The following is a 24,672-nucleotide window of genomic DNA, read 5'->3' on the forward strand; positions in this document are numbered from 1 at the left end:
CAACTACACCAAAACTTTGCACCGCCACGTGTATTTTGCCTTACAAACAAGTTTTAAACTGACGTAAATCATTTCAAAACGTGACGTGTGCGTCTAAATTGAACAAATCTTAAAGCAATACCAGTAATAATGAATATAATTTAGAATCAGAAAAAAAAATAATAATAGACACCGAGTTGTACAGCCAAATGAAAACTTCCAAGTTTTAAATTTCAATCTAAATTTCTCTCCTCGGGAGACACTCATATATATCAACATACCTTCTGTTCTAATGAAAAAGGATAAAACTAAGCAGAATATAAAGTACTTTGACATCTTTGAATGCATCTCCCTCTTGCAAACGAATTGTAAATACTGAAATATTTGACGCAGATGTTGTGTTGTAAGCATTATTTATCCCATGTTAAATATTACATAGAAATAGTCATGTATATGAACTGGTTCAAAAATCAGAATTTTCTGTAAAGAATACGATTAAAAAAATAACAATGACCAAAAGGCAGAATTCTCCCATTTAGATGGTCGTACTTTTAAAAAATAGTGTTAACACAATGACATAGAATGTGAAAATACATTACAATTTATAATGACATACAGAGCCAATCTTAATGTTATGTAACATTCAATGAGATAACCTTGTTTTAACTTATTCTTTAGAATAATGGGATTAAATCTGCATGTTGCAACTAATTTCTCAGAAATAACATCTTAGTTCAAATTCTTTAAGCGTCAGATTGGGGGTACAACAGGTTTTTATTAAAACAAAATAATGTATCGAAGAAGCACAATAACACCAAACTTATTTATTGATTTATTGTTTCCTTTGGAGACATTTGAGTTGAGAGAGGTGGTTACCAGTTGGAATACAAAATTCCCTTGGTGCAATGCTGTTTCTTAACTCAAATTAACCAAAATAAATTTTGAATGTCCAAGACACATATTTGTTTTCTCTTAATGTACTCAATGTACTTTACACGCACATTTTTAATTTCTATTTGGAAAAGTGTTGATGATAGATAATTAAGCAAGATCATGGTAGGAATTTACACTTCAGTTCTTAGAAATGTGAATTATAGTACATTCCCACCAAATCAAAAAGTGAATCGTATAAAGTGTCTACCTTTGTGCACTTGTTATATATTTAATTCAACAAATGACATTTCTAGAACAAGGTTAACTGTATACAGGTTGAATAAGAAAGGTTATTGACCCTGTAATTATGTCTGAGGTGTCATGTTTTTTAATTATTAAAAGTATAGACATGCGTTTAGTCTGATTTAAAACGGTCATTTTGATCAAAATATCTCTCAAATGACTGAACAATATATTTTAGGTTACGAAAGGTCATTTTTGCATGTAAATGTTCAGTTTATCGGACTGTTCCGTAGTTGTGATGAACCTATCCACAATAACAGTATTTGAATGTGTGAAGTCATCTTGTGAGAATAATAGTATGTTAAATGAGTAACCTTCGTTTAATAAAGAATTTATTATCATTATTGTTATTATTTCATAAATCGTCAAAATAAAAATGGACGATGCTCTCACACACAATAATCGTCATTAGTTTTTTGTTAGAGTTGTCTTTCTTCTCATTAGAATTAAATCTATTTAGGAAATAGTAGTTAAATGGTGAAAACATGTCATAAATCAATTGAAAATACAAATCAAGTTAACGCCCGAAAAACGAGGAAATTGTATGAATTTCAAGACTATCATCATATGGTTTGCTTACAGGGTGATTGCTTTCGTCATATATGCTTCATTTTTGCGCCTGTCCCAAATACATGCAACAGAAGTATACCGCTGTTTAAAGTCATAAATTGATAGAGAGAAAACAAGTCTGGGTTACAAATCAAAACGGAGGCAACCACATCAATTATAATGGAAAAACAACACAACAACAGAAAGACAGAAGTGCAACAACTACAAACGCAAATGTGAAATACAAAGAAACGAACAATTTAATAACAACTGCCATATTCCTGACTTGGTACTATACTTATCCATAATCAGTGAAAGTTAAAATCGGGAAAAGGAAAAATCAGTAGCAATGGTTACCGTAAAATCTTTGTAATGTCGAATACGAAAATGATGTTTTGAGAACATACATATCGAACCCAAATTAAATTCATAAGGATCACATTCATTGAAAGTATCGGACAAAATCAAACGCGATAAAGGCTTTTCTACCTCAGGAATAGATTACCTTAGTTGTATTTGGCAAAACTTTTAGGAATTCTGGTCCTCAATGTTCTTAAACTTCGTATTTCATTTGGCCTTTTTATTATTTTTTTTTTCGAGCGTCACTAATGAGTTTATTGTAGACGAAACAGGCTTCTGGCGTAAATATGAAATCCTGGTATCTATTGTGAGTTTATTGACAATCAATCAACGGAACGGCTGACAAGGAATCGTCAACTTTCCTGACTGCGAACAAGAGTGATTCGTCTCATTTTTTTGGTTAAGCTTATCAATCAAAAAGAGGCCAAAGGAACATTGAAACTCATTAACCGACAATTAACCGATATTGCATAAGAACCGAAATAGTTGAAAAGTTAAATAACCGAGTAGGACCTAATAATAAATACACACAGGCATCCAAAGTCGCTGTTTATGTCATCTACGTGTATGCAATCTCTCTTTTATCTAAGGGTGTTGAAACTTTAGTTTCTAAATAATTTATAAATTTATAAACTAACAATCAAAGAAAAAGTAACTTGAAGTTCGTATATGTTTGATCTTTTAACTGTTTTGATTGGAGCGTCACTATTCAGTCATAGGTATTGAATATTATAAGTCAATTATCTTTATATAACAAAAGACGGGGCATGATTACAAATGAAAAAAATCTTAAAACGAAACCAAGTGGCACACAAACTAACAGCTCGTACGGTTTTCACCAACAAGCAAAGTCCATACCGCATTGTCAGCTATAAAATCCTCAAAATGCAATGTAAAACACTACAAACGAGAAAACTTAGGACCATATTGTTGTACAAAATAATGAATGATATACAAATATGAATCATAGCAACCAACGACAATCATACACCTTATCGCTAATCCCGTCTGACCCGGCCGCTTCAACTTTTGACGCATACAACAATCACTTTTCCATTGTGGCGTCAGATATTTTGTTTTATGACGTCAAAATATTACGGGAACCTGTGTGATATCCAGCAATGGCGGACAAATAGCGATAAGGTGTATTGAACTAAAGGCTGCTGATATGAAACAGGCACCTACAACATACAGAATGCAGCAGGTTTAAACTTGTTAGCGGGCACCCAATATTCCTCCTTATCCTTCGAAGAATGGATCCTCCTTATGTATTTGCTATTTGTTCCAGCCATCATTTTTGTATTTTTCAAAATAATTACTTAATATTCTTTACACGAATTAACAATAATACAATTTGTTTTTTTAAGCGAGTTGCGAACAGAGAATAAAACAATACTTTTATCAAATATTGGGAAGATCCGAAACAATACGTTCGTATATCAAAACCATGTGTGTTTTATTATAACATAAAATATTTAATATCAATTTGGTACGGTTTAACACTTCAGTGCTTTGAAGTGGAGATAAAATACATTATAATATAATAAAAATGTATTCATATACATCTTCTACCTTGAACAATTTATATTAAGGTTACAAATGACATTTCTAGAACAGGCTGATCTTAATACAGATCATATATTCTGTCTGACGAGTGGGATATTTTATAGTGATTAAAAAGTATAAACAAACCATACATTTTGACGAGGGTGGTAAAGGTATTTTTTTCGTGCAACCATTTTTATTTCACGTTCAACCGTGAAAAAGGTTCGTTATTTACTGTTTCATGAATTTGGTAAAAAGATCAACGTGCAGGATACTTTTAATTGTTCGTTCATCGTGAAATGGCAATTTTATTTCGCGTTCCCCCTTTAACGGATCTCATAATGTTGTGGTTGACTTGTGTTTGATCCATTTGTCATTGTTGGACAATGAAGTATGGTGTTATTAGAATTTGATTTAAATTTCATAAACTCATTAATATTAGTACAGAAAACAATTTCAGTATTAAGTAAATTATTTCTTAACGCTAGTGTGTAAGTTAATGGTTATCCGTTGACGTCGTTCTGATTACTTTCGAATAAAAGTAAAAACACAACACATAAGGTGATCCCCCTTTTTTCGCTCAAACAAACTTTTACTTTACTTTGCCTTTTTAACTTTTTTGGATTCGAGCGTTACTGATGAGTCCTTTGTAGACGAAACGCACGTCCGGCGTTTATACTAAATTTAGTCTTGGTATCTATGATGAGTTTATTTATAATTATAATTGACTTGAATATAACATTTTTTTAAATAGAAAATCTTTAAATCTTTCGATGAAACCAAAATATAATGTAGTATCGCTAATTCTATACATCTAGACTAGACCAAATGGGAGTATTTTTTTTACTATTATACCGGTACATGTAATAAGTTTAAATGATATATCTAACTCCATCGTCCTTTAAATATTAAAGTTGTTTCTACCAAATGATAAAAAAAAAAATCAAATGTCAGCCTTTAACAAATGCATACTTAATTTAATTCCATGTATGCATTGTATAATTAATTTTAATTTTTTTTTTCTGTACATCTTATTGCCCTAACATTATTTATTTAAATCAATTTTGTTTTTATGAAACCCTTGCATAATTTCTTTTTTCAATCGTTATTAGTTATTTTAATCCTTATTTCGTTTTGCAATCATTTTGGCTTTTTCAATCATTATTTGTTTTATACAAAACCTTTGCATAATCACTTTTTTCCAATCATTAACATAAAGTACTTGTTATAAGTGAAGCATGTCAGATCTCGGTCATTATTTCAAGGTGTTACAAGTTGTATTTTTTCCGACATGTACAATAATCTGAAATATATTTAACGGTCGGTAACCCAAAACAACATTAAATCTGATTGGTTGATCTAAAAATAAACAAGGAAGTTCAGTCGAGGACACTAACAAGTCGATAAAAACTTTAAAAAGAAGTTTCGGGTCACAGCACATAGCGTATTAATAATCGCATTCATGAATTGTATTATAATGTGAATGATGTATACTCAAAAGTTCAAAGCGACCTACACAGATCATTTCGCCCTACCTGATATACAAATCAACCTTAGGATAAAAGGTCAAAGACCTTTCATATGAGGTCTTATGCAATTAGACAATTATCCACCAGAGTTCGAATACGTGTGTTTAAGAAATTACAGGTCTGTGTACACCCGTCAAAAATGAGAAACTTCATACTGTGTAGTCGATTATATAACAAGCTTTTTATTTCAGAGTGATGTACTAGTATTTTTAAGATTTTTCAATGTTTTCAGGTATTTTCAAGTTAATGTGAATATTCACTGCCAGTACGGATAAATGAAGAAAATTGTGTCTTATATAATTATAATTTAATAAACATAAATAAATATATCATTTTAATAAAATATTAGGTGTGCTAACAAAATAAAAAAATTGAAAATAGAATTCTATCTCATCTCATATACGTTGTATGCCAGAACAAATCTTACAACACCATTTTTTCTATGCATATACGATGTATGGAAAATGCCTGCATCAAATCGGGAATATGACATTTGTTTTTCACACATTCCATTAAGTGATAGTGTTTTATCTTATATCTGTTCATGTACTTTTTTTTATTAATTTGCATTAAAGTTCGGTCTTGTAAACTTATATTAGAATTCAACTATACTGTGGATTCATTTATTTTCGTTGGTATCAATTTTCGTGGATTGCTGAAAACTTGCATATTCGTGGATATTTGATTTCGTGGTTTTGCCAATCTCTGTATACAAAGCCTATTGAAAATATGATATTCGTTGAACATTTGAATTCGTGGTTCACGTGTACCCACGAAACCCACGAAAATTGGTATCCAACGAATAATAATGAATCCACAGTACCTTTAAAATCTAATATCTATTTTCTTTATAATTCCGCACTCCTTTTATTTCTTTTCTTTATATTTTAGCACCTTATTGTTTCCTATGTTGTCTTTACTGCTGCCTGTTTCCCTTTAGGGAGTAACCATTAAATTCAAAAGGGGTATGTTTTTTTGTGCTCTGCTTAAACAGATATTCTTTTCATCAAATTAGGGACCAAAATATTTGTTCAGGAAAAAAAAACATATCCTCCCCCTTGAAGTGAAATAGCCTTTCCCTTATCTCTAGAGTCTGTTTGATGGTCCGATAGGGGTTTACAGCCGACAGAATAATTGGCCAATACGATCGAAAAAAAATAGGCAAAGCAAATAAAGAACATTAAAAAAAATATATTAATGTGTTCTTAAATATAAAGAATTAAAAAATATCGTGAAAATGTATAAAGAATTGAGAAAAATAGTTCAGAAAATATTATGAAATTACGAATTTGAAGACCCTTTTATCAGATCCTGGTGTATAATATTATAATTAATTTGTTTTGAAATATATACACATTACAAAGCAGTATATACAATACTCAACACAATCTTTTTCGTCAATAGTGTGATTTAACCATTACCTAAAATGATATTGAGATATTATATATTGTTACGAATAACATATTAATTTTTAAGAAGGCTGCTTTTCATATGTCATCTCATCTGAATTATAAACAAAACTTCCTTTGCTAATAATGCCATAAGAGAAACAAAATGTACCCAAATAAATAAAAACTCTAGATAAATGACACTAATATGGTAAAAAATGTCACATAGACAGTTCAGTTGTAATGTATCATAACGGTCAACAAACTCGTAATGTTGCCTGCGAATAGTTTTATTATATATCTGACTTCAATTTTACCACTCGTGATCCCTTGGTTTATTGTGACGCGTTGATGACTCCGATATCTAACCATATTATTCCTTTAAGTTTTGATGCAATTTCCGTAGCAACATACATTTAAATTATCCGCTTTTTATAAGATACGTTAACACTGTTTATATAATCAATATAAATATGTAAAAGATTTTACAAGTGTGTTACGTTTAGCTTCAAGCATATACATTGACTGTACAGACATGGTATTGCGAAAAACATTCATACATCGCTATTATCTAAATCATCATGAAAAATATTTATCATCAGTAGCCAATATTCCTATTCTAGTTTGTCTGTAATCAAGGCTAACCCATCATACTCTATTAATAGGATTTCAGTACAGAATCAATGTTCCGATTACCCGCCAACCAGGTCACGTCGACATTTTTATTTTTAGAACAGGGCAACGACCGTCAATAGAAGGAACGTTAACGAAGAAGGTAAGTCTATTGACATATTACAATAGGATTCTTAAGAAAGTTTAATTGCTAATTAATAGAAAATGGACAATAAATATGGAGAACATCATTAAATATAATGTAAGAAATTGAAAATACTATATATGCACTGCGTTATAGATTCATGCAGAATTAATTTGAGAAAAAATCAGAACTATTCAATATTTGTCTCGCTTGTTTAAATTAGTTAATCCTTTCCTTCCAAAGTCCAAAATTTAATTGCTAATTAATGGAAAATGGACAATAGATATAGTGAATATTATTAAATTTAATGTAAGAAGTAAAAATTACTTCATATGCACTGTGTTATAGTTAAATGCAGAATTGATTTGAGATAAATCAGAGCTATTCAATACATCATTGAATCCTTTCCTTCCAAAATCAAAAGTTTAATCACTAATTAATAGAAAATGAACAATAGATATAGAGAATATTAACAAATATAATGTAAATATAATGTAAGAAGTTAAAAATATACTCCATATGCAATGTGTTTTAAGTAAACACAGAACTTGATCTGAAAATAAATCAGAACTGTTTAATATTTGTCTCGGTTGTTTTAATTAGTTAATCATTTCTTTCAAAGTCCAAAATTTAATTGCTAATAATAGAAAATGGACAATAGATATAGTGAATATTGTTAAATATAATGTAAGAAGTAAAAATTACTCCATATGCACTGTGTTATAGTCAAATGCAGAATTGATTTGAAATAAATTAGAACTATTCAATATATCATTTAATCCTTTCCTTCCAAAATCAAAAGTTTAATCGCTAATTTATAGAAAATGGACACTAGATATAGGGAATAGTATTAAACATAATAATAATGTAAATATAATGTATGAAGTAAAAAATATACTCCATATGCAATGTGTTTTAGTTAAACACAGAATTGATCTGAAAATAAATCAGAACTGTTTAATATTTGTCTCGCTTATTTTGATTTTTAATCCATTCCTCCAAAAGTCCAAGGTTTAATTGTTAATTAATAGAAAATGGACAATAAATATGGATAATATTATAAAATATAATGAAAGAAGTTAAAACATATTCCATATGCACTGTGTTATGGTTAAATGCAGAATTGATTTAAGAATAAATCAGAACTATTTAACACTTGATTTTAGTTGAATTTATATTATTGTTAAAAGACATCGAAAATTGTAATAAGATAGTTATAATTGACAGTATTAGTACTTTCTTATTATAATTTATTAATTTTAAAAAATCTTTTGTTCATTACTTAGAAATAAATACACGTGACCCGGTATGTAAACAAGCTTTAACTTATATGAGGATTATCTAAAAACAGGTTGTTTTTCAATAAACAAAAATTTCAAATTATATATGCTATAGATATAATAAAAAAATTAATAGCAGAATTTTCCTGGTCAGTTATTAAAGTAGTTATGTAAAATGCAGTTACAAGCACTGCAAAAATATATTTTTATTAAATAATTTCTGTGTAGATAAAGTCAACTGAAAAAAATATTTGTGGAAAATGTATTGACATCCATTTAAAATTTCATAAATATTTTTTTAAATAGGAATGCTTTATTTTTTTTTGTTTTTTTTTTAAATTTGTTAGTAAACTTTGAAAAATGGCGATTACCAATTCAGTGCACAAAGGGTGTCGTTCGGATCTGACCTTGATCCGAGGTATGAATTTATAAATTCCTTTTTCGTATTGTTAAACATCTAGGATTTAATGAATGTGACCTGACCTTTGGATTATGCGTCGTAAGTTAAGTGTTTTAACAAAGATATGTTCGTCATTAAATTATCTAAAAACGAATAGATATGTAACAAAAATAGTCAGAAATATGACGTCTGATGTGTTTGAGCTTTTGATTTTGCTATTTGATTATGGACTTTCAGTTTAGGATTTACCTTCGAGTTCGGACATTTTGTTACTGTTTACTGCTTACTGTTTGAAATTTAATATTTGAAATTGGAGTATATTTGATAATTATACATTTGCATTTGTTGAAAAACACAATTTTGTACTTATTATTTTATTTTGTTCTTATAATTTTTTCATTTATTGTAATTTTTAGGTTAATCCTTATAAAAATTATACCTTAAAAATATAGTTATATACTCCTTCCCTTGATTTATAACATGTGTATTTGTCAGGTTTTATGGACTTAAGGCGGTACCTAACACTACATGGAGATAATTCTGTAAAATCAGCTTAAAGTTTTAATTATGTTGTGTTGTTAAGGGAACATTAACATGATTAAGCTTCTCTATGATCAAAATTAGTGTTTGTCAAATTGCTATTTAAGCAGTGTAATATTTATGACAAAATGATTGGTTCAAATTTTTTGAAATTTTTATATTTTTGTCAAAGGGTCAAAGTTAATACTTTGTCAAAATTTTATGAAAATAAAACGAGCCAAATTAATTTTAGTGAAAGTGTTGGGTACCACCTTAACCTTTTATTTTTTCATTTTTTTCATTTTTTTTATATTTTTTTTTAATTCTTAACATATTTTATGAACTTGATCTTTAATTCATCCTTGAGTTTGGTATTCTTGTTATACTCATTAAGTGGTGTCATAAATCTGTAATGATGACAAATTCCTCAGCCATTAGTTGTTTTAAATAAGCAATTATATTATTTATAAAATAACAATTGACTGCAATTAAAAATAAGTTATATGAAATATTTGCAGTATTAATGATTATAATTGAAGGAAATATAATGCAATGCAGTTTTAATTTATTAAGAACAAATTTGGTAACAAATTACAACAAGTACCAAGAAGTTACAGAAGTTACTGTATGGATACATGTGTTGACAATTAAAAATATCATGATCTTAAACATTAAGATATGTCTGTTTGTTTTGCTCACACATTCTTGTCTATACAATGGAATTTTATGCGACTGTTATGAGGGGGAGGACAGGGGGGTACCCTTCTCCCTTCTCCCACTCCTCTTCTCCTTTCTCCTACCCCCGTTCTCCTTTCTCCCATTAGAATAAAACATCTCCTTTTGAGATATTTTTTCTTGAAATATTAGAAAATTTTTTAAAAGGAGAGATATTTTATTTTTTCTCCTTTCTCCAACTTTTTCTCCTTTCTCCCAACCTTCCTCTCCTTTCTCCTACCCCCTTTCTCCTTTCTCCCACCCCCTTTCTCCTTTCTCCTACCCCCTTTCTCCCTGTCTCCCTTACCCCTGTCCTCCCCCTCTGTTATACACAGATGAAGTTTAGCTAGCTCTAGAACCAGTTTGTATCCACATTTGTTTTACACAAGGAATTGCCTGTACCAAGTCAGGAGAAATAGTACAGTTGATTTCGATTTATTCAATGGGTTTCGGCTTTCAACTTTGCCATTTGTGAGGGCACGTTTCGTTTTGCATTTTTCTTAGAGTTCGATATTTTTGGTATCTTACTTGTTTTGTTATATCCGAACATTATATACAAAGAAAACAATAATCCATTGGCTAATAATGCGCCCATTACTAGTTCTTGTTTACTCACAATTAAAGGGATAGAAAATAAAACATTATATTTTGTAACTGTTTACAATTTTAAGCTGTTTTAAAGTACCATGCTAAAAAAGATGCCACCAAAATATAGGTATATCTTACAATTATAACTGGGCCACCTTTCGAAAGTGACGTAATTGTGGAGTAATTAAGTGTTTCGAGTCTCTATGTGAAATGTGGTTTATATTTTAGTATGAGCACATAAAGGGAAAGGGCAGATGGATTGGTTACCCCTATGATTTCATTAAAATGGTATAAAGATGGATTATACCTTTTTGTAATCTTTGTACTCGATACTTATACTGTTCTCTTTAAAGTCCATCCAACCTTTTACATATTTATTGGTCACATCTTTCACTATGGCATTTAATCTTTTAAAAAGTTTTAAAAAAATATTATTGAAATATATTTGCTTCAGATGACAAGATACAACATCAACCAGTTGATAGTAATAAACTTATATTTTCAATATTTTAGTCTTCTATTGGTTAGCCACAAAACCATGTTCAACACATTATTTTTTCTTAAAATGACCTGTACCAAGTAAGAAAAATTAACATTGTTATAATATAGTTCTTTACTGTGTGTGTTGCATTTTTGTGTTTCTGTTGTGTCATTGTTCTTTTCTTATATGTGATTTTGTTTCCCTCAGTTTTATACGGTAACCCGGATTTGTTTGTTTTTTTAAATCGATTAATGAATTTCTAACAACAACAACAACAACAACAATACTTTATTTTAAGAGGGTTACACAGTTAGCTATATAACTAATCTTCCCTGAGGCCCTCGACATGAGAAATCAAACAAAATGCAAACATATACATTGCAGACATCAGTATAAAAAGTCAAGTATGATAATAATGTTCAATACAACTTGATAAAATGTGATGAAAAAAATAAACATGATGACATGATCAGTTTATTTATATTATTGATACAGCTAGGTTGATTTCAATAAATGATCTGTTATTTTGTATTTGAAAGAATTAACATTTGTAATATTTCTTAACGCTATTGGCAAATTATTACACAAGAATGGTCCAGAAAACATAAAAGATTTTTTGAACAATTCTGTTTTTGGTTTAGGGAGTATGAGGTTTCCTTGAACAGTATTTCTCAAGGGGTATGGATTTCTGTCTGAAACATAATGAAACTTGTTAATAAGATATGATGGGGCATCACATTTAATGCACTTAAATGTCATCACTAACTTATGATATAACAGCGGTATACTACAATTGCCTTTATTGATCGATATGTAGATATTTTTGGAACATTATAAAGTAAAACGTGGAACAAATTAGGATGCCGGTTTTAGTTTGCAACACATGTTGTCTAGAAATAACTGCTAACAGGTTCGATTGAGAGCATAAATTAGAAAATTCAAAAAATATCAAAGTACTGAAATCAATTTTTTTTTATGATCACCAATCAGTCGATTCAACATACGACAAGCATTAAGGGAAAGAATCAATAAAAGTTTACATAAAGGTTAGCGATTCGTTTAGAATACGGTGTGTTTCATTCATCATAGTGTTACAGCAATTAAAGACCAATGCCTTGTATCTTTCCTTAGATAACTAAATTTTAAATGCTTAATGTGATTTATCAGTCAGTGAACAGTCTCACAGACATGCATGTCAAATATGTATGTCGTTCAATTTCTGGCGTACTAAATTATAATCCTGGTACCTTGATAACTACCACTGGGTCGAAGCCACTGCTGGTGGACGTTTCGTCCCCGAGAGTATCACAAGCCCAGTAGTCAACACCTCGGTATTGACATGAATATCAATAATGTGGTCATTTTTTATAAATTTCCTGTTTACAAAACTTTGAGATTTTCGAAAAAACTATGGACTTTCTTATCCCAGGCATAGATTTCCTTAGCCGTATTTGGCACCACTTTTTTGAATTTCAGATCCTCAATGCTCTTCAATTTTGTACTTGTTTAGCTTTAAAAATATTTTGATGTGAGCGTCACTGATGAGTCTTATGTAGACGAAACGCGCGTCTGGCGTACTAAATTATAATCCTGGTACCTTTGATAACTACTATCAAATATGGCATCAATTAAACAATAAACATTTACAGTTCAAACTTTTCTGGATTGGTTCTATTAAGATATATTTCAGACCTCTAAATTAAAAAAAAAAACAGACACTGCTTCCTCTGTCGCATTGATTGACTTATACTTAGATACTTAGAATTTGACATCAGTGGTCATATCAGTATCAGAATCTATAAAACAAGACGGTTTTAATTTTGAGGTAGCAATATACCGACTTTTCCTGCATATGTACACAAACAGGAGCTTCTTAATGGCAAAATATTTAGATTAGAAGGTAGACTTTTTTCAACAAATTGTTGGCATTTCTATTGTAGCTGTAGGTAAATATGAGGTTATATTTCTTAAACAATTCAAACTTTTCTGGCTTGGTTCTATTAATATATACTTCAGAACTCTTAATTGAAAAGAAACAAGTCAGGAGTCCCTTGTTTGTCTTGTATGATTTTCAACTTTATTTCATTTATATATTTCGGGGTTTAGTGTTACGTCCTTTATCACTTAACTAGTATACATGTTTGTTTAGAGGCCAACTTAACTACGCCTCTGTGTGCAGCTATATTGAAGACTGATTGGTGGCCAGGACTATTTCCTCCTTTTTACTCGGATTTGACACATTTCCGATTTCCATTTTCAATTTTATTAGTTTCATTGTTGAGGAGAATGAAGTCTGCATACAATGTGTATCTAGTTTAATATTTGAGTTTCCTCTTTTACCACAGTCCCCAATAAGTGGTATCCCACGATTAAAATAAATCCAAAATAGCGAATATAAACTTATAAGTATTATAAATATAACTTCATATTCATGTAGTGGACACAAATGCAAGACGTGAATTGTAGAAGGTACTACATGTATATATGTTACGGATCTCAATGCATCTTAAGCAAATTATGATTGTGTGACCTCTTTTTATACGACCGCAAAAATTTTAATTTTTTGGTCGTATATTGCTATCACGTTGGCGTCGTCGTCGTCGTCTGCGTCGTCGTCGTCCGAATACTTTTAGTTTTCGCACTCTAACTTTAGTAAAAGTGAATAGAAATCAATGAAATTTTAACACAAGGTTTATGACCACAAAAGGAAGGTTGGGATTAATTTTGGGAGTTTTGGTCCCAACATTTTAGGAATTAGGGGCCAAAAAGGGCCCAAATAAGCATTTTCTTGGTTTTCGCACTATAACTTTAGTTTAAGTGAATAGAAATCTATGAAATTTTGACACAAGGTTTATGACCACAAAAGGAAGGTTGGGATTGATTTTTGGAGTTTTGGTTCCAACAGTTTAGGAATTAAGGGCCAAAAAAGGGCCCAAATAAGCATTATTCTTGGTTTTCGCACAATAACTTTAGTATAAGTAAATAGAAATCAATGAAATTTTAACACAAGGTTTATGACCACAAAAGGAAGGTTGGGATTGATTTTGGGAGTTTTGGTCCCAACATTTTAGGAATTAGGGGCCAAAAAGGGCCCAAATAAGCATTTTCTTGGTTTTCGCACTATAACTTTAGTTTAAGTGAATAGAAATCTATGAAATTTTGACACAAGGTTTATGACCACAAAAGGAAGGTTGGGATTGATTTTTGGAGTTTTGGTTCCAACAGTTTAGGAATTAAGGGCCAAAAAAGGGCCCAAATAAGCATTATTCTTGGTTTTCGCACAATAACTTTAGTATAAGTAAATAGAAATCAATGAAATTTTAACACAAGGTTTATGACCACAAAAGGAAGGTTGGGATTGATTTTTGGAGTTGAGGTCACAATAGTTTATGAATTAGGGGCCAAAAAGGGGCCCAAATAAGCATTATTTTTGGTTTTTGCACCATAACTTTAGTATAAGTAAATAGAAATCTATGAAATTCAAACACAAGGTTTATGACCATTAAAGGAAGGTTGGGTTTGATTTTGGGAGTTTTGGTCCTAACAGTTTAGGAATAAGGGGCCCAAAGGGTCCAAAATTGAACTTTGTGTGATTTCATCAAAAATTAAATAATTGGGGTTCTTTGATATGCCGAATCTAACTATGTACGTAGATTCTTAATTTTTGGTCCCGTTTTCAAATTGGTCTACATTAAGGTCCAAAGGGTCCAAAATTAAACTTAGTTTGATTTTAACAAAAATTGAATCCTTGGGGTTCTTTGATATGCTGAATTTAAAAATGTACTTAGATTTTTAATTATTGGCCTAGTTTTCAAGTTGGTCCAAATGGGGGTCCAAAATTAAACTTTGTTTGATTTCATCAAAAATTGAATAAATGGGTTCTTTGATATTCCAAATCTAACTGTGTATGTAGATTCTTAATCTTTGGTCCAGTTTTCAAATTGGTCTACATTAAGGTCCAAAGGGTCCAAAATTAAACTAAGTTTGATTTTAACAAAAATTAAATTCTTGGGCTTATTTGATATGCTTTATCTAAATATGTACTTTGATTTTTGATTATGGGCCCAGTTTTCAAGTTGGTCCAAATCAGGATTCCATATCAAGTATTGTGCAATAGCAAGAAATTTTCAATTGCACAGTATTGCACAATAGCAAGAAATATCTAATTGCACAATATTGTGCAATAGCAATTAATTTTCAATTGGAGTTATCTTTCTTTGTATAGAATAGTAGTTGATAATATATGTTGGAAATTTGCCAGACATGACTATGATGTCATTTTCTATTTTTATTTGCCAATAACTTTATGTAAATAACTTCATTGGAAATTTGCCAATATAAAATGTTGCTGATGAAGTTTTTTTTATTGTTTTATACAATAAACAATGTATATTCACTTTTACTACCAACCAATCTTTACCATTCAGTGATAACAAGCACTTTATTTTACATTTTAATATTTTATGATGTATTTAAAAGAGTAGTTATTGTTGCAAACTCCATTAGAAATTTGAATTGATATCAGTTTTGGAAAAAGGGAAACGGGGATGTGAAAAAAAAGGGGGAAGTTTAAATTTTTCTCAGTTCAGATTTCATAAATAAAAAGAAAATTTCTTCAAACATTTTTTTGAGAGGATTAATATTCAACAGCATAGTGAATTGCTCAAAGGCAAAAAAAAAACTTTTAAGTTCATTAGACCACATTCATTCTGTGTCAGAAACCTATGCTGTGTCAACTATTTAATTTTAGATTTAAAAGTTTGAAGAAGAAATCTTTAATTGATTTGTAAAATCTTGACATTTGTTTTGTGTAAAAAAAACCCATGTAATGTCAAAAATTTGATCACAATCCAAATTCAGAGCTGTATCACGCTTGAATGTTTTGTCCATACTTGCCCCAACTGTTCAGGGTTCGACCTCTGCGGTCGTATAAAGCTGCGCCCTGCGGAGCACCTGGTTTGCAATTTATTGCATCTGTTTCTTCTTATTCCGTTTTGAAGAGGTGCACAAAGAAAACTATTTTACAACAAAAAAAATGATTATTGATAAAAGGTGGATTGCTTATGCAGTATGTCTTCCTACTCATTATTTTAAGTTGGTGTAACATAAAAAATAATTTCATTTTTTTCAAAGTGGTCTATTGCCATAAAACTTCAAAGAAATATTGTAAGTACATGTATATAAACAATGTACATAAAAGAAAGTTTGCAAATCCCTCTTCGATCACGTTTATCAGGAAAGAAAAATGAAAAGGCGTTTGCCAAAAAAACTACATCCATTTGAAAGCAAACAATTGATATGGGACTAAACTTTAATAGCTAGATAAATCTCCAGCTTTTTAAATTCCCTTGAACTTGTATGCTGTAAAATTGAGAAAGGAAATGGGGAATATGTCAACGCGACAACAACCCGACCATAGAGAAGACAACAGCCGAAGGCCACCAATGTGGTTATATATTGATATATGCGTCTATCTTTTTTGTCAAAAACAACATTGATATATTAGAATAGAAAACACATGTTGTGTTTGAAGTTATAGTCGACAGTAGTAAAGTGTTTTCGATAGATTTTTATTTTTTTGAAAATATATACATAATAACAGCACATTTGAATAGGTTCTATTTGTGTCCTAAGAGAATATAATTACAGTCTTACGCATCTGTATGAGTGATGAAGCATATATATTGATCGCTGTTTTATCTTTTTTATTTTAACGTGATTTCACAATTCTTATAATTCGAATAGAATTCAAGGATATTCGTCAGTGGTATTTTTTTTTTTTTTTTTTTTTACTTTTTGTTAGAAATTTAGATCCCTTAGTCGTATCCATGTTATGCAATAATAGCAGTATAATTGAAAGGGGAATCTTCATGTCCTTAATGAATTTAACTATTGTCTTACGCAACTTTAAGGTTACTGTAGCATATATCTTGATCTCTGGTTTATCTTTTTTTTATTTTGACGTAATTGCACAATTTTTATAATCGGAAAGAATTCAAGGATGTTCGTGACTAGTTATTTTTTTTTTTTTTTTTTTTTAATTTTGAATCCTCTAGTTCTATTCAAGTAGTGCCACAACAGTAAATTTGAATGGGGAATGTTGTAAGTTCATTAAACTTTTGTCTTATTCAACTGTATGCTTGATGAATAAAATTGAAAATGGAAGTGGGGAATGAGTCAAAGAGACAACAACCCTACCTTAGAACAGACAACAGCTGAAGGCTATTAACGGGTCTTCAATGGAATTAAGCAAATTCCATTGAATACCCGTTTTTATTTTTTTTTAATTTGGAAACATATATATTGGAAGCTGTTTTGTCTTTTTTCTTAAAATGATTTCACAATTCCTTTAATCGGATTGATTTTAATGATGCAGTAAATTTGTATGGGGAATCTGTTCATGTCCTAAGTTTATCAACTGCATGGTTTATGCAGCATATATATATCTTGATCCGCGTTAAGATAACGTGATTTCACAATTCTTATAATTGGAAAAAAATCAATGATTTTCGCCACTGATATTTTGTTACTTTTTGTTAGAAATATTCGGAACTCTCTTGTTTTATGAATGTAGTGCCATTTAAGAAATATTGCCAGCTAACCCTTATTTTTCTATTCATTTTTTAGTATAAATAGTTTAAAAAGTCAATTATTCTATAAATTGCTTGTTATTCTTTCAAAATGTACGGCAGAGAGAAAGTAACAATGTTAAATTTGGAAAAAATCAAGAAAAAATAACTTCCCGCCACATTTTAAATTGCTTTTATGTTCTTGAAACGACTACAGTCAGTGGCTTACCTTTCATTCTCTCTGCTTTTAATTTAAAATCCGCTATTAAAAAATTATTTCTAACAATCTTTTAGTGCTTTTTTTATTATATGAAACGAATGAACTTTCTTTTAACTTTCTATTGATTGATGAAGCCATCGGTTTTTATGACCATTATATTTTCAACTTTTCAACTTATTTACTAAGAACACTTGTTTTTAAAAGGGGGTTCCCAATCCCGTGTAAAGGGGAGGATAATTCCAACCATATGTCCCAATACAAATGCATTGAACGTTCAAGAACGGGGTTCCAACTCAAGGAACATTTTCCCCCTTTTTTGATATGCCACTGTCAATAGTTTTGTACAGGCATGTAGCTTTTGTACTGCTACATTGAAAATGAACTGTGCAAGTTAGAGTCGTAAATATCTTTGTTTCTTTCAAACAACTTTAAGCTGCGGATTCTTGAAACTACTACAGTCAGTGGTTTACAATGGATTATTTAAAACAATTAAGATGCTTTATTTGGAAAATTAATCTGCTTAAAGTGCTGATCCTGTGTCCAAGCTTGCCTGCAAGGATCTGACAACACTACGTTTTTTTCTGTTCAGCTAAATTTTATATCATCCAATCAAATTTAGATTGCAAATTTCTGCTGGTGTGTATTAAGCTGATATAACCTGAGGATTCCGAAAGGACTTTTAAACAAACTAATGGCGCGTTTTTGTGTCATTTAAGCAAAATCTGTATTTTAATCAGACTGAGGAAAGGTCAATGAACTTTATATACCAGTGTGATGTAACATATGGTTTGGTTTTATCGTACCGCAGAAGGTAATATTTTAGGGCGGGAAAAATTATTGATTTAATTATCATTGCTGCATTAACATTAACCAGTACCAATGTCACTGCCCCATGTACCAGATACCTCATTTCGACAGGAAATAAGTCATGGATGATGCTAGAGGCCAACATATCCAAAAAATCTAAAGTTTAATGGGTACTTGGATGCGAGAGTAAAAAGTAAAGGTCAAAAGTAAGTCGAACCTTGATGAGAATTAAAAGCTTTATATAATGGATGTATAGTCATTTAATTCAAATAAAAAGACAAGAAATAAATCAAGCATGGATTACGAATCAAAACTCCATTTGTGCATCATTCCTTTATATCTACACAGCTACTTAAGTACAAGTAATATTAATATACAGTTCTAGATGCATATCAAATGACATCTATAAACTGTATATAAACTATACAGCTGTAAAGCTGTATATAAACTGTACACCTGTAAAGCTGGTATATAAAGTTATTATTAACTGTACATCTCTTAAGCTGTATATTAACTGTACATCTGTAAAACTGTATATAACTGTACAGATGTAAAAGCTGTATATGAACTGTACATGTATTAAGCTGTTTATAAACTGTACATCTGTAAAACTGTATATAACTGCACATTTTTAAATCTGTACAAGCTAAACATATAGATTCTACCGCTGCATCTTATTTGATACGATATCTATCCACAATTTATATGCAGGTTTACAAATGTTCAGCTTATATGGACGTCATATTAAACTCAAAATCATGTAAATAAACAAAAATTTTAAAACCTACAAGACTTAAAAAGGCTCCTTACTTTGAGCAGGTGCAAAATACCGCGAGATAAAACATGTTTTGTGAGATCTTAACCCTCCAAGTCTAGATAAGTAATCAGATGTAGGTACACTAGTGGTACAGACCTTAAAATTTATTAATGTTTTGAAGTGTACCACATTATAATATGCAATATCCGTTTGTTATTGTCCGTACTTTTCTTTGTGACTGGGCAACTATTCTAGGGAAAAACTATTTGGCTAAGGCCAAACAAAAAAAGTATGTGTGTTTACTGTCAAATGCTGAAAAAATAGGGTGGATAGGTAGGAAATTTGTTTTATTTTCATTCATTTTTTTTTTGCATTGAGTCTATGGGAGAAACATTGTGACTTTAACAGTGATTTATCAAAAATGGCCAAAAAAACCTTTTGGGTAGGGGATAAATTTAAGGTAAGGTAGGTAGGGGTACAATAAACACACATACTTTTTTTATCTGGCCTAACGGTCTTTACAGATACTCTAAGTGATAAATAGCATTTTTCAGATCTAGGCAATGTCATAAAATACAGTGAAACCTATTTTCAGAGACGACTTAAGGGAGAGCAAAAAGGGGGTCTCTTAAGACAGGTGGTCTTGTAATACAGGTTCAATTCATATGAAATGTCCTTAACTGGCGTTTTTTAAAAACAGGTTTTTATTTGATACAGGTGGTCTCTAAAGCAGGTTTAATGATTGTAGTAATTTATTTGTCTATAATCATATAAAGAAAATACTATAATAAATACATTAAACATCTATATATGTGGGTTTAATCTCATTAAAATGACCCAAATAAACTCAGGTTAAGATGCTTACTCATATTGGTCTCTCTTATATTGATATCTTGTTATTCGAGCGTCACTGAGTTTTTTTTATAGCTACATGTATATAATGTTTAAAAGATATAAATGTTTGCCCAGCATTGCCATGATTGGCTATTCTTTCTGGTGTATAGCTCTTAATTTTTTTATGAAGCTTTGGATTTCAAATTTTTTGGCCTCGAGCATTACTGAAGAGACATTACTTGTCAAAATTAGCATGTTGCAGAAAAATGTGTACCGTTATGTGATTAAAGTAGAATGCCCATCTGGTGTAGAAAATTATAGGCTCTGTATATTTCATGAGTTTTTCATTTACTTTTACGGTGTGTTTAAACACGTTTATTTACAGGAGAATTCTTGATCTCTATCAGACATAATGACATGGATATTAAGTGTCAACATGCATTTAAGCGACTAATAAGTGAGAAAAACATATTCATTTGGCCTAAGGAAACAGATTTATTAAACATTATCCCTCTGGAGGTAAAACTAGTTTAGTCTCGATCAATGTAAAGCAATTGATACGTCATACTTGTCCAAAATTGAGAATAAATATATTTGAACAAGAATCATTTGAGAATGAATATTTATTTGCGAAAAGGATATAAAAAAGATGTTCAATACATGTTTGATATCTATATATTTTATAAAACGAGTCTCATCATGGGTTTTTGATCATGTGATTACTTAACCGTTTTCATAGTGATTATTTGAGTAACAGACACAATATTTCAAGATTGCTTGATTATTTGATAATCTAGGACTGCTTTTTTGTATTATTTGATTGTCTTGTTTAAAAAAATTATTAATTATATTTTGATTTAATTGGCAAAACCTGTGATCACGTGTGATAACTTTGACACCCCCATGCGAAGCCTCTATAATCAGAACTTGGTCGACATCCATACTGTCAACTGCGAGTACTCGTGCACGTGACTTTCATTCACTTACAAGGTAGGCTCCACCACTGAGTCATTATTTGCTAAGTGAGTTTATTGTGTTCATCAGTAATTTAAATATTACCGTTTACTCAACATATATAGAAGCGGGATTGCAGGAGCCTTTATCTATAAAAGGACAGAATCGTTTGGATATATGTTTAATAAACAATAGTTTGCCGGTTTTAGAATAAATCCCTTTATCTGAGCTCAAATACATTTCTTGGAACATCATTGGTTTAAAGCGACCGCGTAGGAACCGTGTACATTACATATAGAGTTAGTAGGCGTGGTTTATTTTTTTTATATACGGTAGGTCGTGGTGTTACTTCCCTTTATAAAGATATTATTTAAATTGAGGGTCAAGATATCAGTTGTATTACAGGGATTGGACAACACTTACAGTTTCAATCTGAAAATCTTCACCGTCATACTTGTTACGACTTCCTTCCAATTAGTACTTCCTATCCGTCAGTCGTTTGACCATTTCTTTTAGGTTACTTTCCCCGTCCATACATTCACTCCAACTTTCATCATTTATTTTTCTCATCTTACTCCCTGTGCCCACGTTTATTTCTCCAGGCGTATAAGGTTGCCATGACAATGTTTAAAATGAAATATTTGCGAAAGGAAATATAATTTCGTTACCATTTTTCTTGCAATTATGAAGGTATATTAACATGTATATGTTTATTAAATTTAAATAAACTTAAAAGAGGAGGCAAGGGTTATAACTGTTATTCTGTTATAGGGCAAATTAATTCTTTGTTATCTGTTATGCCTCAAATATGTTTGCTGTTAGGTGTTGTTGTCTTATTTCTTGTTAATTGTTATGGGACAATTATATTTTTTGTTATCTGTTATTGTGAGTATATAATTGCTGTTTTCAGTTATTGAAAATTGGAATGTTAGCATTTTGACAGCTAATCTTTGGTAGAAATTGAAGATCACTGACAATTGGTATCCTACCACTGCTAATATAGTGCTCCTAAATCGGAGAAGGATTTACGTTACATACACATCAAAGACTTTCATACGTGTATTTCCCCTGTTGTTATTGATCCTCAACCATTTGTCTCAACTCGGCCGATTCTGTACCCTCATCTGGAGAGTATAGCGGATTCCACCGAGGATTGCCGAATGGATCCTTACCAAAACCATTGATGTGCCGAAGTGAGGCGGCAACCAGATTGGTTAAATAGCAATTTTGAAGGAAAAAAAAACACAAGAGCTTAATTAAAATGAGAAAACATCTAAGAAATTAAATGATTGAAGCGATTTTATATCATATGCTCTAGATTTAGGTGACTTGTTCTGGTGAAAATAAATGGAAATCCATTTAAAGTGAATAAAACATTTGGTGTTTCTTTTCCTTTTATCATTGGTTTTGAAGAAAAACTCTACTCGATAGACAATTAGACCAATTTGCCGTCTTTTAATATAATGCATTCTGGTTGAGATATTCAAAAACGCACTATGTTCAAAACATTTTAATTTTTTAAGATCGTTCTTATCAATGGAAATTCGACCAATGATGTGACTTTATTTTCATTTTGGGGGTATACGAAATGAAAGTATTTCTTTGAACTCTGAAAGGACGGTTTGGAAAAGTTTAGCTTGGAAGATTCTGTGTTCATAGTCAAGCCAATACAATGTAGCCTAAATAAACGTCACTGTACAAATGTAAAGGTGTGTAAACTTCATTGACCTTATCATATATTTCTTAAAGTTTTCTTGATCTATTCATACATTTTCAAGCTTCATAAGGTGACCTATTCGAGCGGAACGTCCTATCGCCTTGTTTATAGGAAGTACTTTGGTCAAGTTAATTGTGATATGTGAATGTATTATTTTTTTTATTTTTTGAGTATGGTAGGAAAAATATGTATATCTGCATCATGCATCTCACATTTACAAATATATTGTTCTGAAATAGATTTCCTTTCATTCCAATTAAAAAGAAAATGTCACCTTTTTGTACTGATATGATATGAAATATATAATATATATAATATATGACCTTGTGACATTTACTTTGTTGATCATTACACAACAAGGTCAAATGTGTTTTTAATACATTTTATGGCAGATCTAATGGATCTCCGTTTACATGTTCGCTATTTTATAACCATTGCGTAACCAGCATAGATCGATCAAGTCTGAAAAGACCACAAATTAGGTCAATGCCAATCTAAAGAATTATATATCCTTAAATAACGAAATACGTTCCTGTCAGTACTAAAATTAGAGCATATTAACCTGTTTTTTCGAACGAATTGTAGCGCTCTGTATTGTGTATTGATGTTCGAGGAAATATAGAAAAATTACATTTTCGGTTTTGATACTGACTTAATTAGCAAGAACATTGAGCGAGTTTAATAGGGCGAGCTGATATTCGAGCTGTTGAAATCAGTATAAATAATAGAAATTAAGAATGTCATATTTCTTTTCATAGGAAATTTTGACAACTGTATATTTTAATTTGTCGGAAATATTTAGTTGAATGGAACTGGTTAGTTAAACTACTTCAATGCGTACAAAGGAGGGGCGAAAGATACCAAACATGGACAGTCAAACTCATTGATCGAAAATAAACTGATAACGCCATGGCTAAAAAAGAAAAAGACAAACAGACAAATAACCAATTATACATGAGACTAAAATGAACTCATACAACAACTCACAGATTGTCCATAGGGAATTTTCTGCAAAACAAAATACGCTCTATGCATCTTTTGATATTTTTTATATTGGGTGATTGCTGTCTCATTGGCCTAGTGTCAAGATAATTAATGTGTCTGAATTATCTTGACACTAGGCCAATGAGGCAGCAATCACCCAATATAAAAAATATCAAAAGATGCATAGAGCGTATTTTGTTTTGCAAAAAAAAAATATATATATATTTATACTTTTTTCTCTAATTCTATGGAAATATATCCCTTTCCGAACCCATTGTATATAAAAAAAATAATCAACGTGTGGTTGTCGGTGATCTCAGAAGATGATTGGTGGAGTCAAAGGGTCATAAACGTTCTCAGCTCCCTGAACTGATCAAAATGTTCTAACAGGTGTTAATGAAATTGACAACTTCGTGGAAAGTGGAAGGCACTCGAAGGGGATTTTGGGTTTGGAAAAGAAGAAAATTTATCTTTTAATCATTAGAGAAACAGATTATTACATAGTAAGGAGTGGATTATCGGATTTATCCAATCTCGATAGTTAAATTATCAATTTTAAAGTCCG

At 30.7% G+C, this 24,672-nt stretch overlaps 1 protein-coding gene across 2 annotated transcripts in view; it reads left to right on the forward strand.

The window, feature by feature from the left end:
- The first annotated feature begins 7,015 nt into the window (after positions 1-7,015).
- Positions 7,016-24,672, forward strand: part of LOC143058221 (peroxisome proliferator-activated receptor gamma-like) — a 128,761-nt gene continuing 111,104 nt past the window's right edge. The window contains exon 1 of one of the 2 annotated variants that reach the window (XM_076231692.1): positions 7,016-7,301. The gene's annotated coding sequence lies outside the window, so the exon portion shown is untranslated. The remainder of the gene's footprint in view (positions 7,302-24,672) is intronic. The other variant, XM_076231691.1, reaches the window with a different exon arrangement.

This window comes from Mytilus galloprovincialis, chromosome 14 (assembly GCF_965363235.1).
Source record: "Mytilus galloprovincialis chromosome 14, xbMytGall1.hap1.1, whole genome shotgun sequence".
Lineage (NCBI taxonomy): Eukaryota > Metazoa > Mollusca > Bivalvia > Mytilida > Mytilidae > Mytilus > Mytilus galloprovincialis.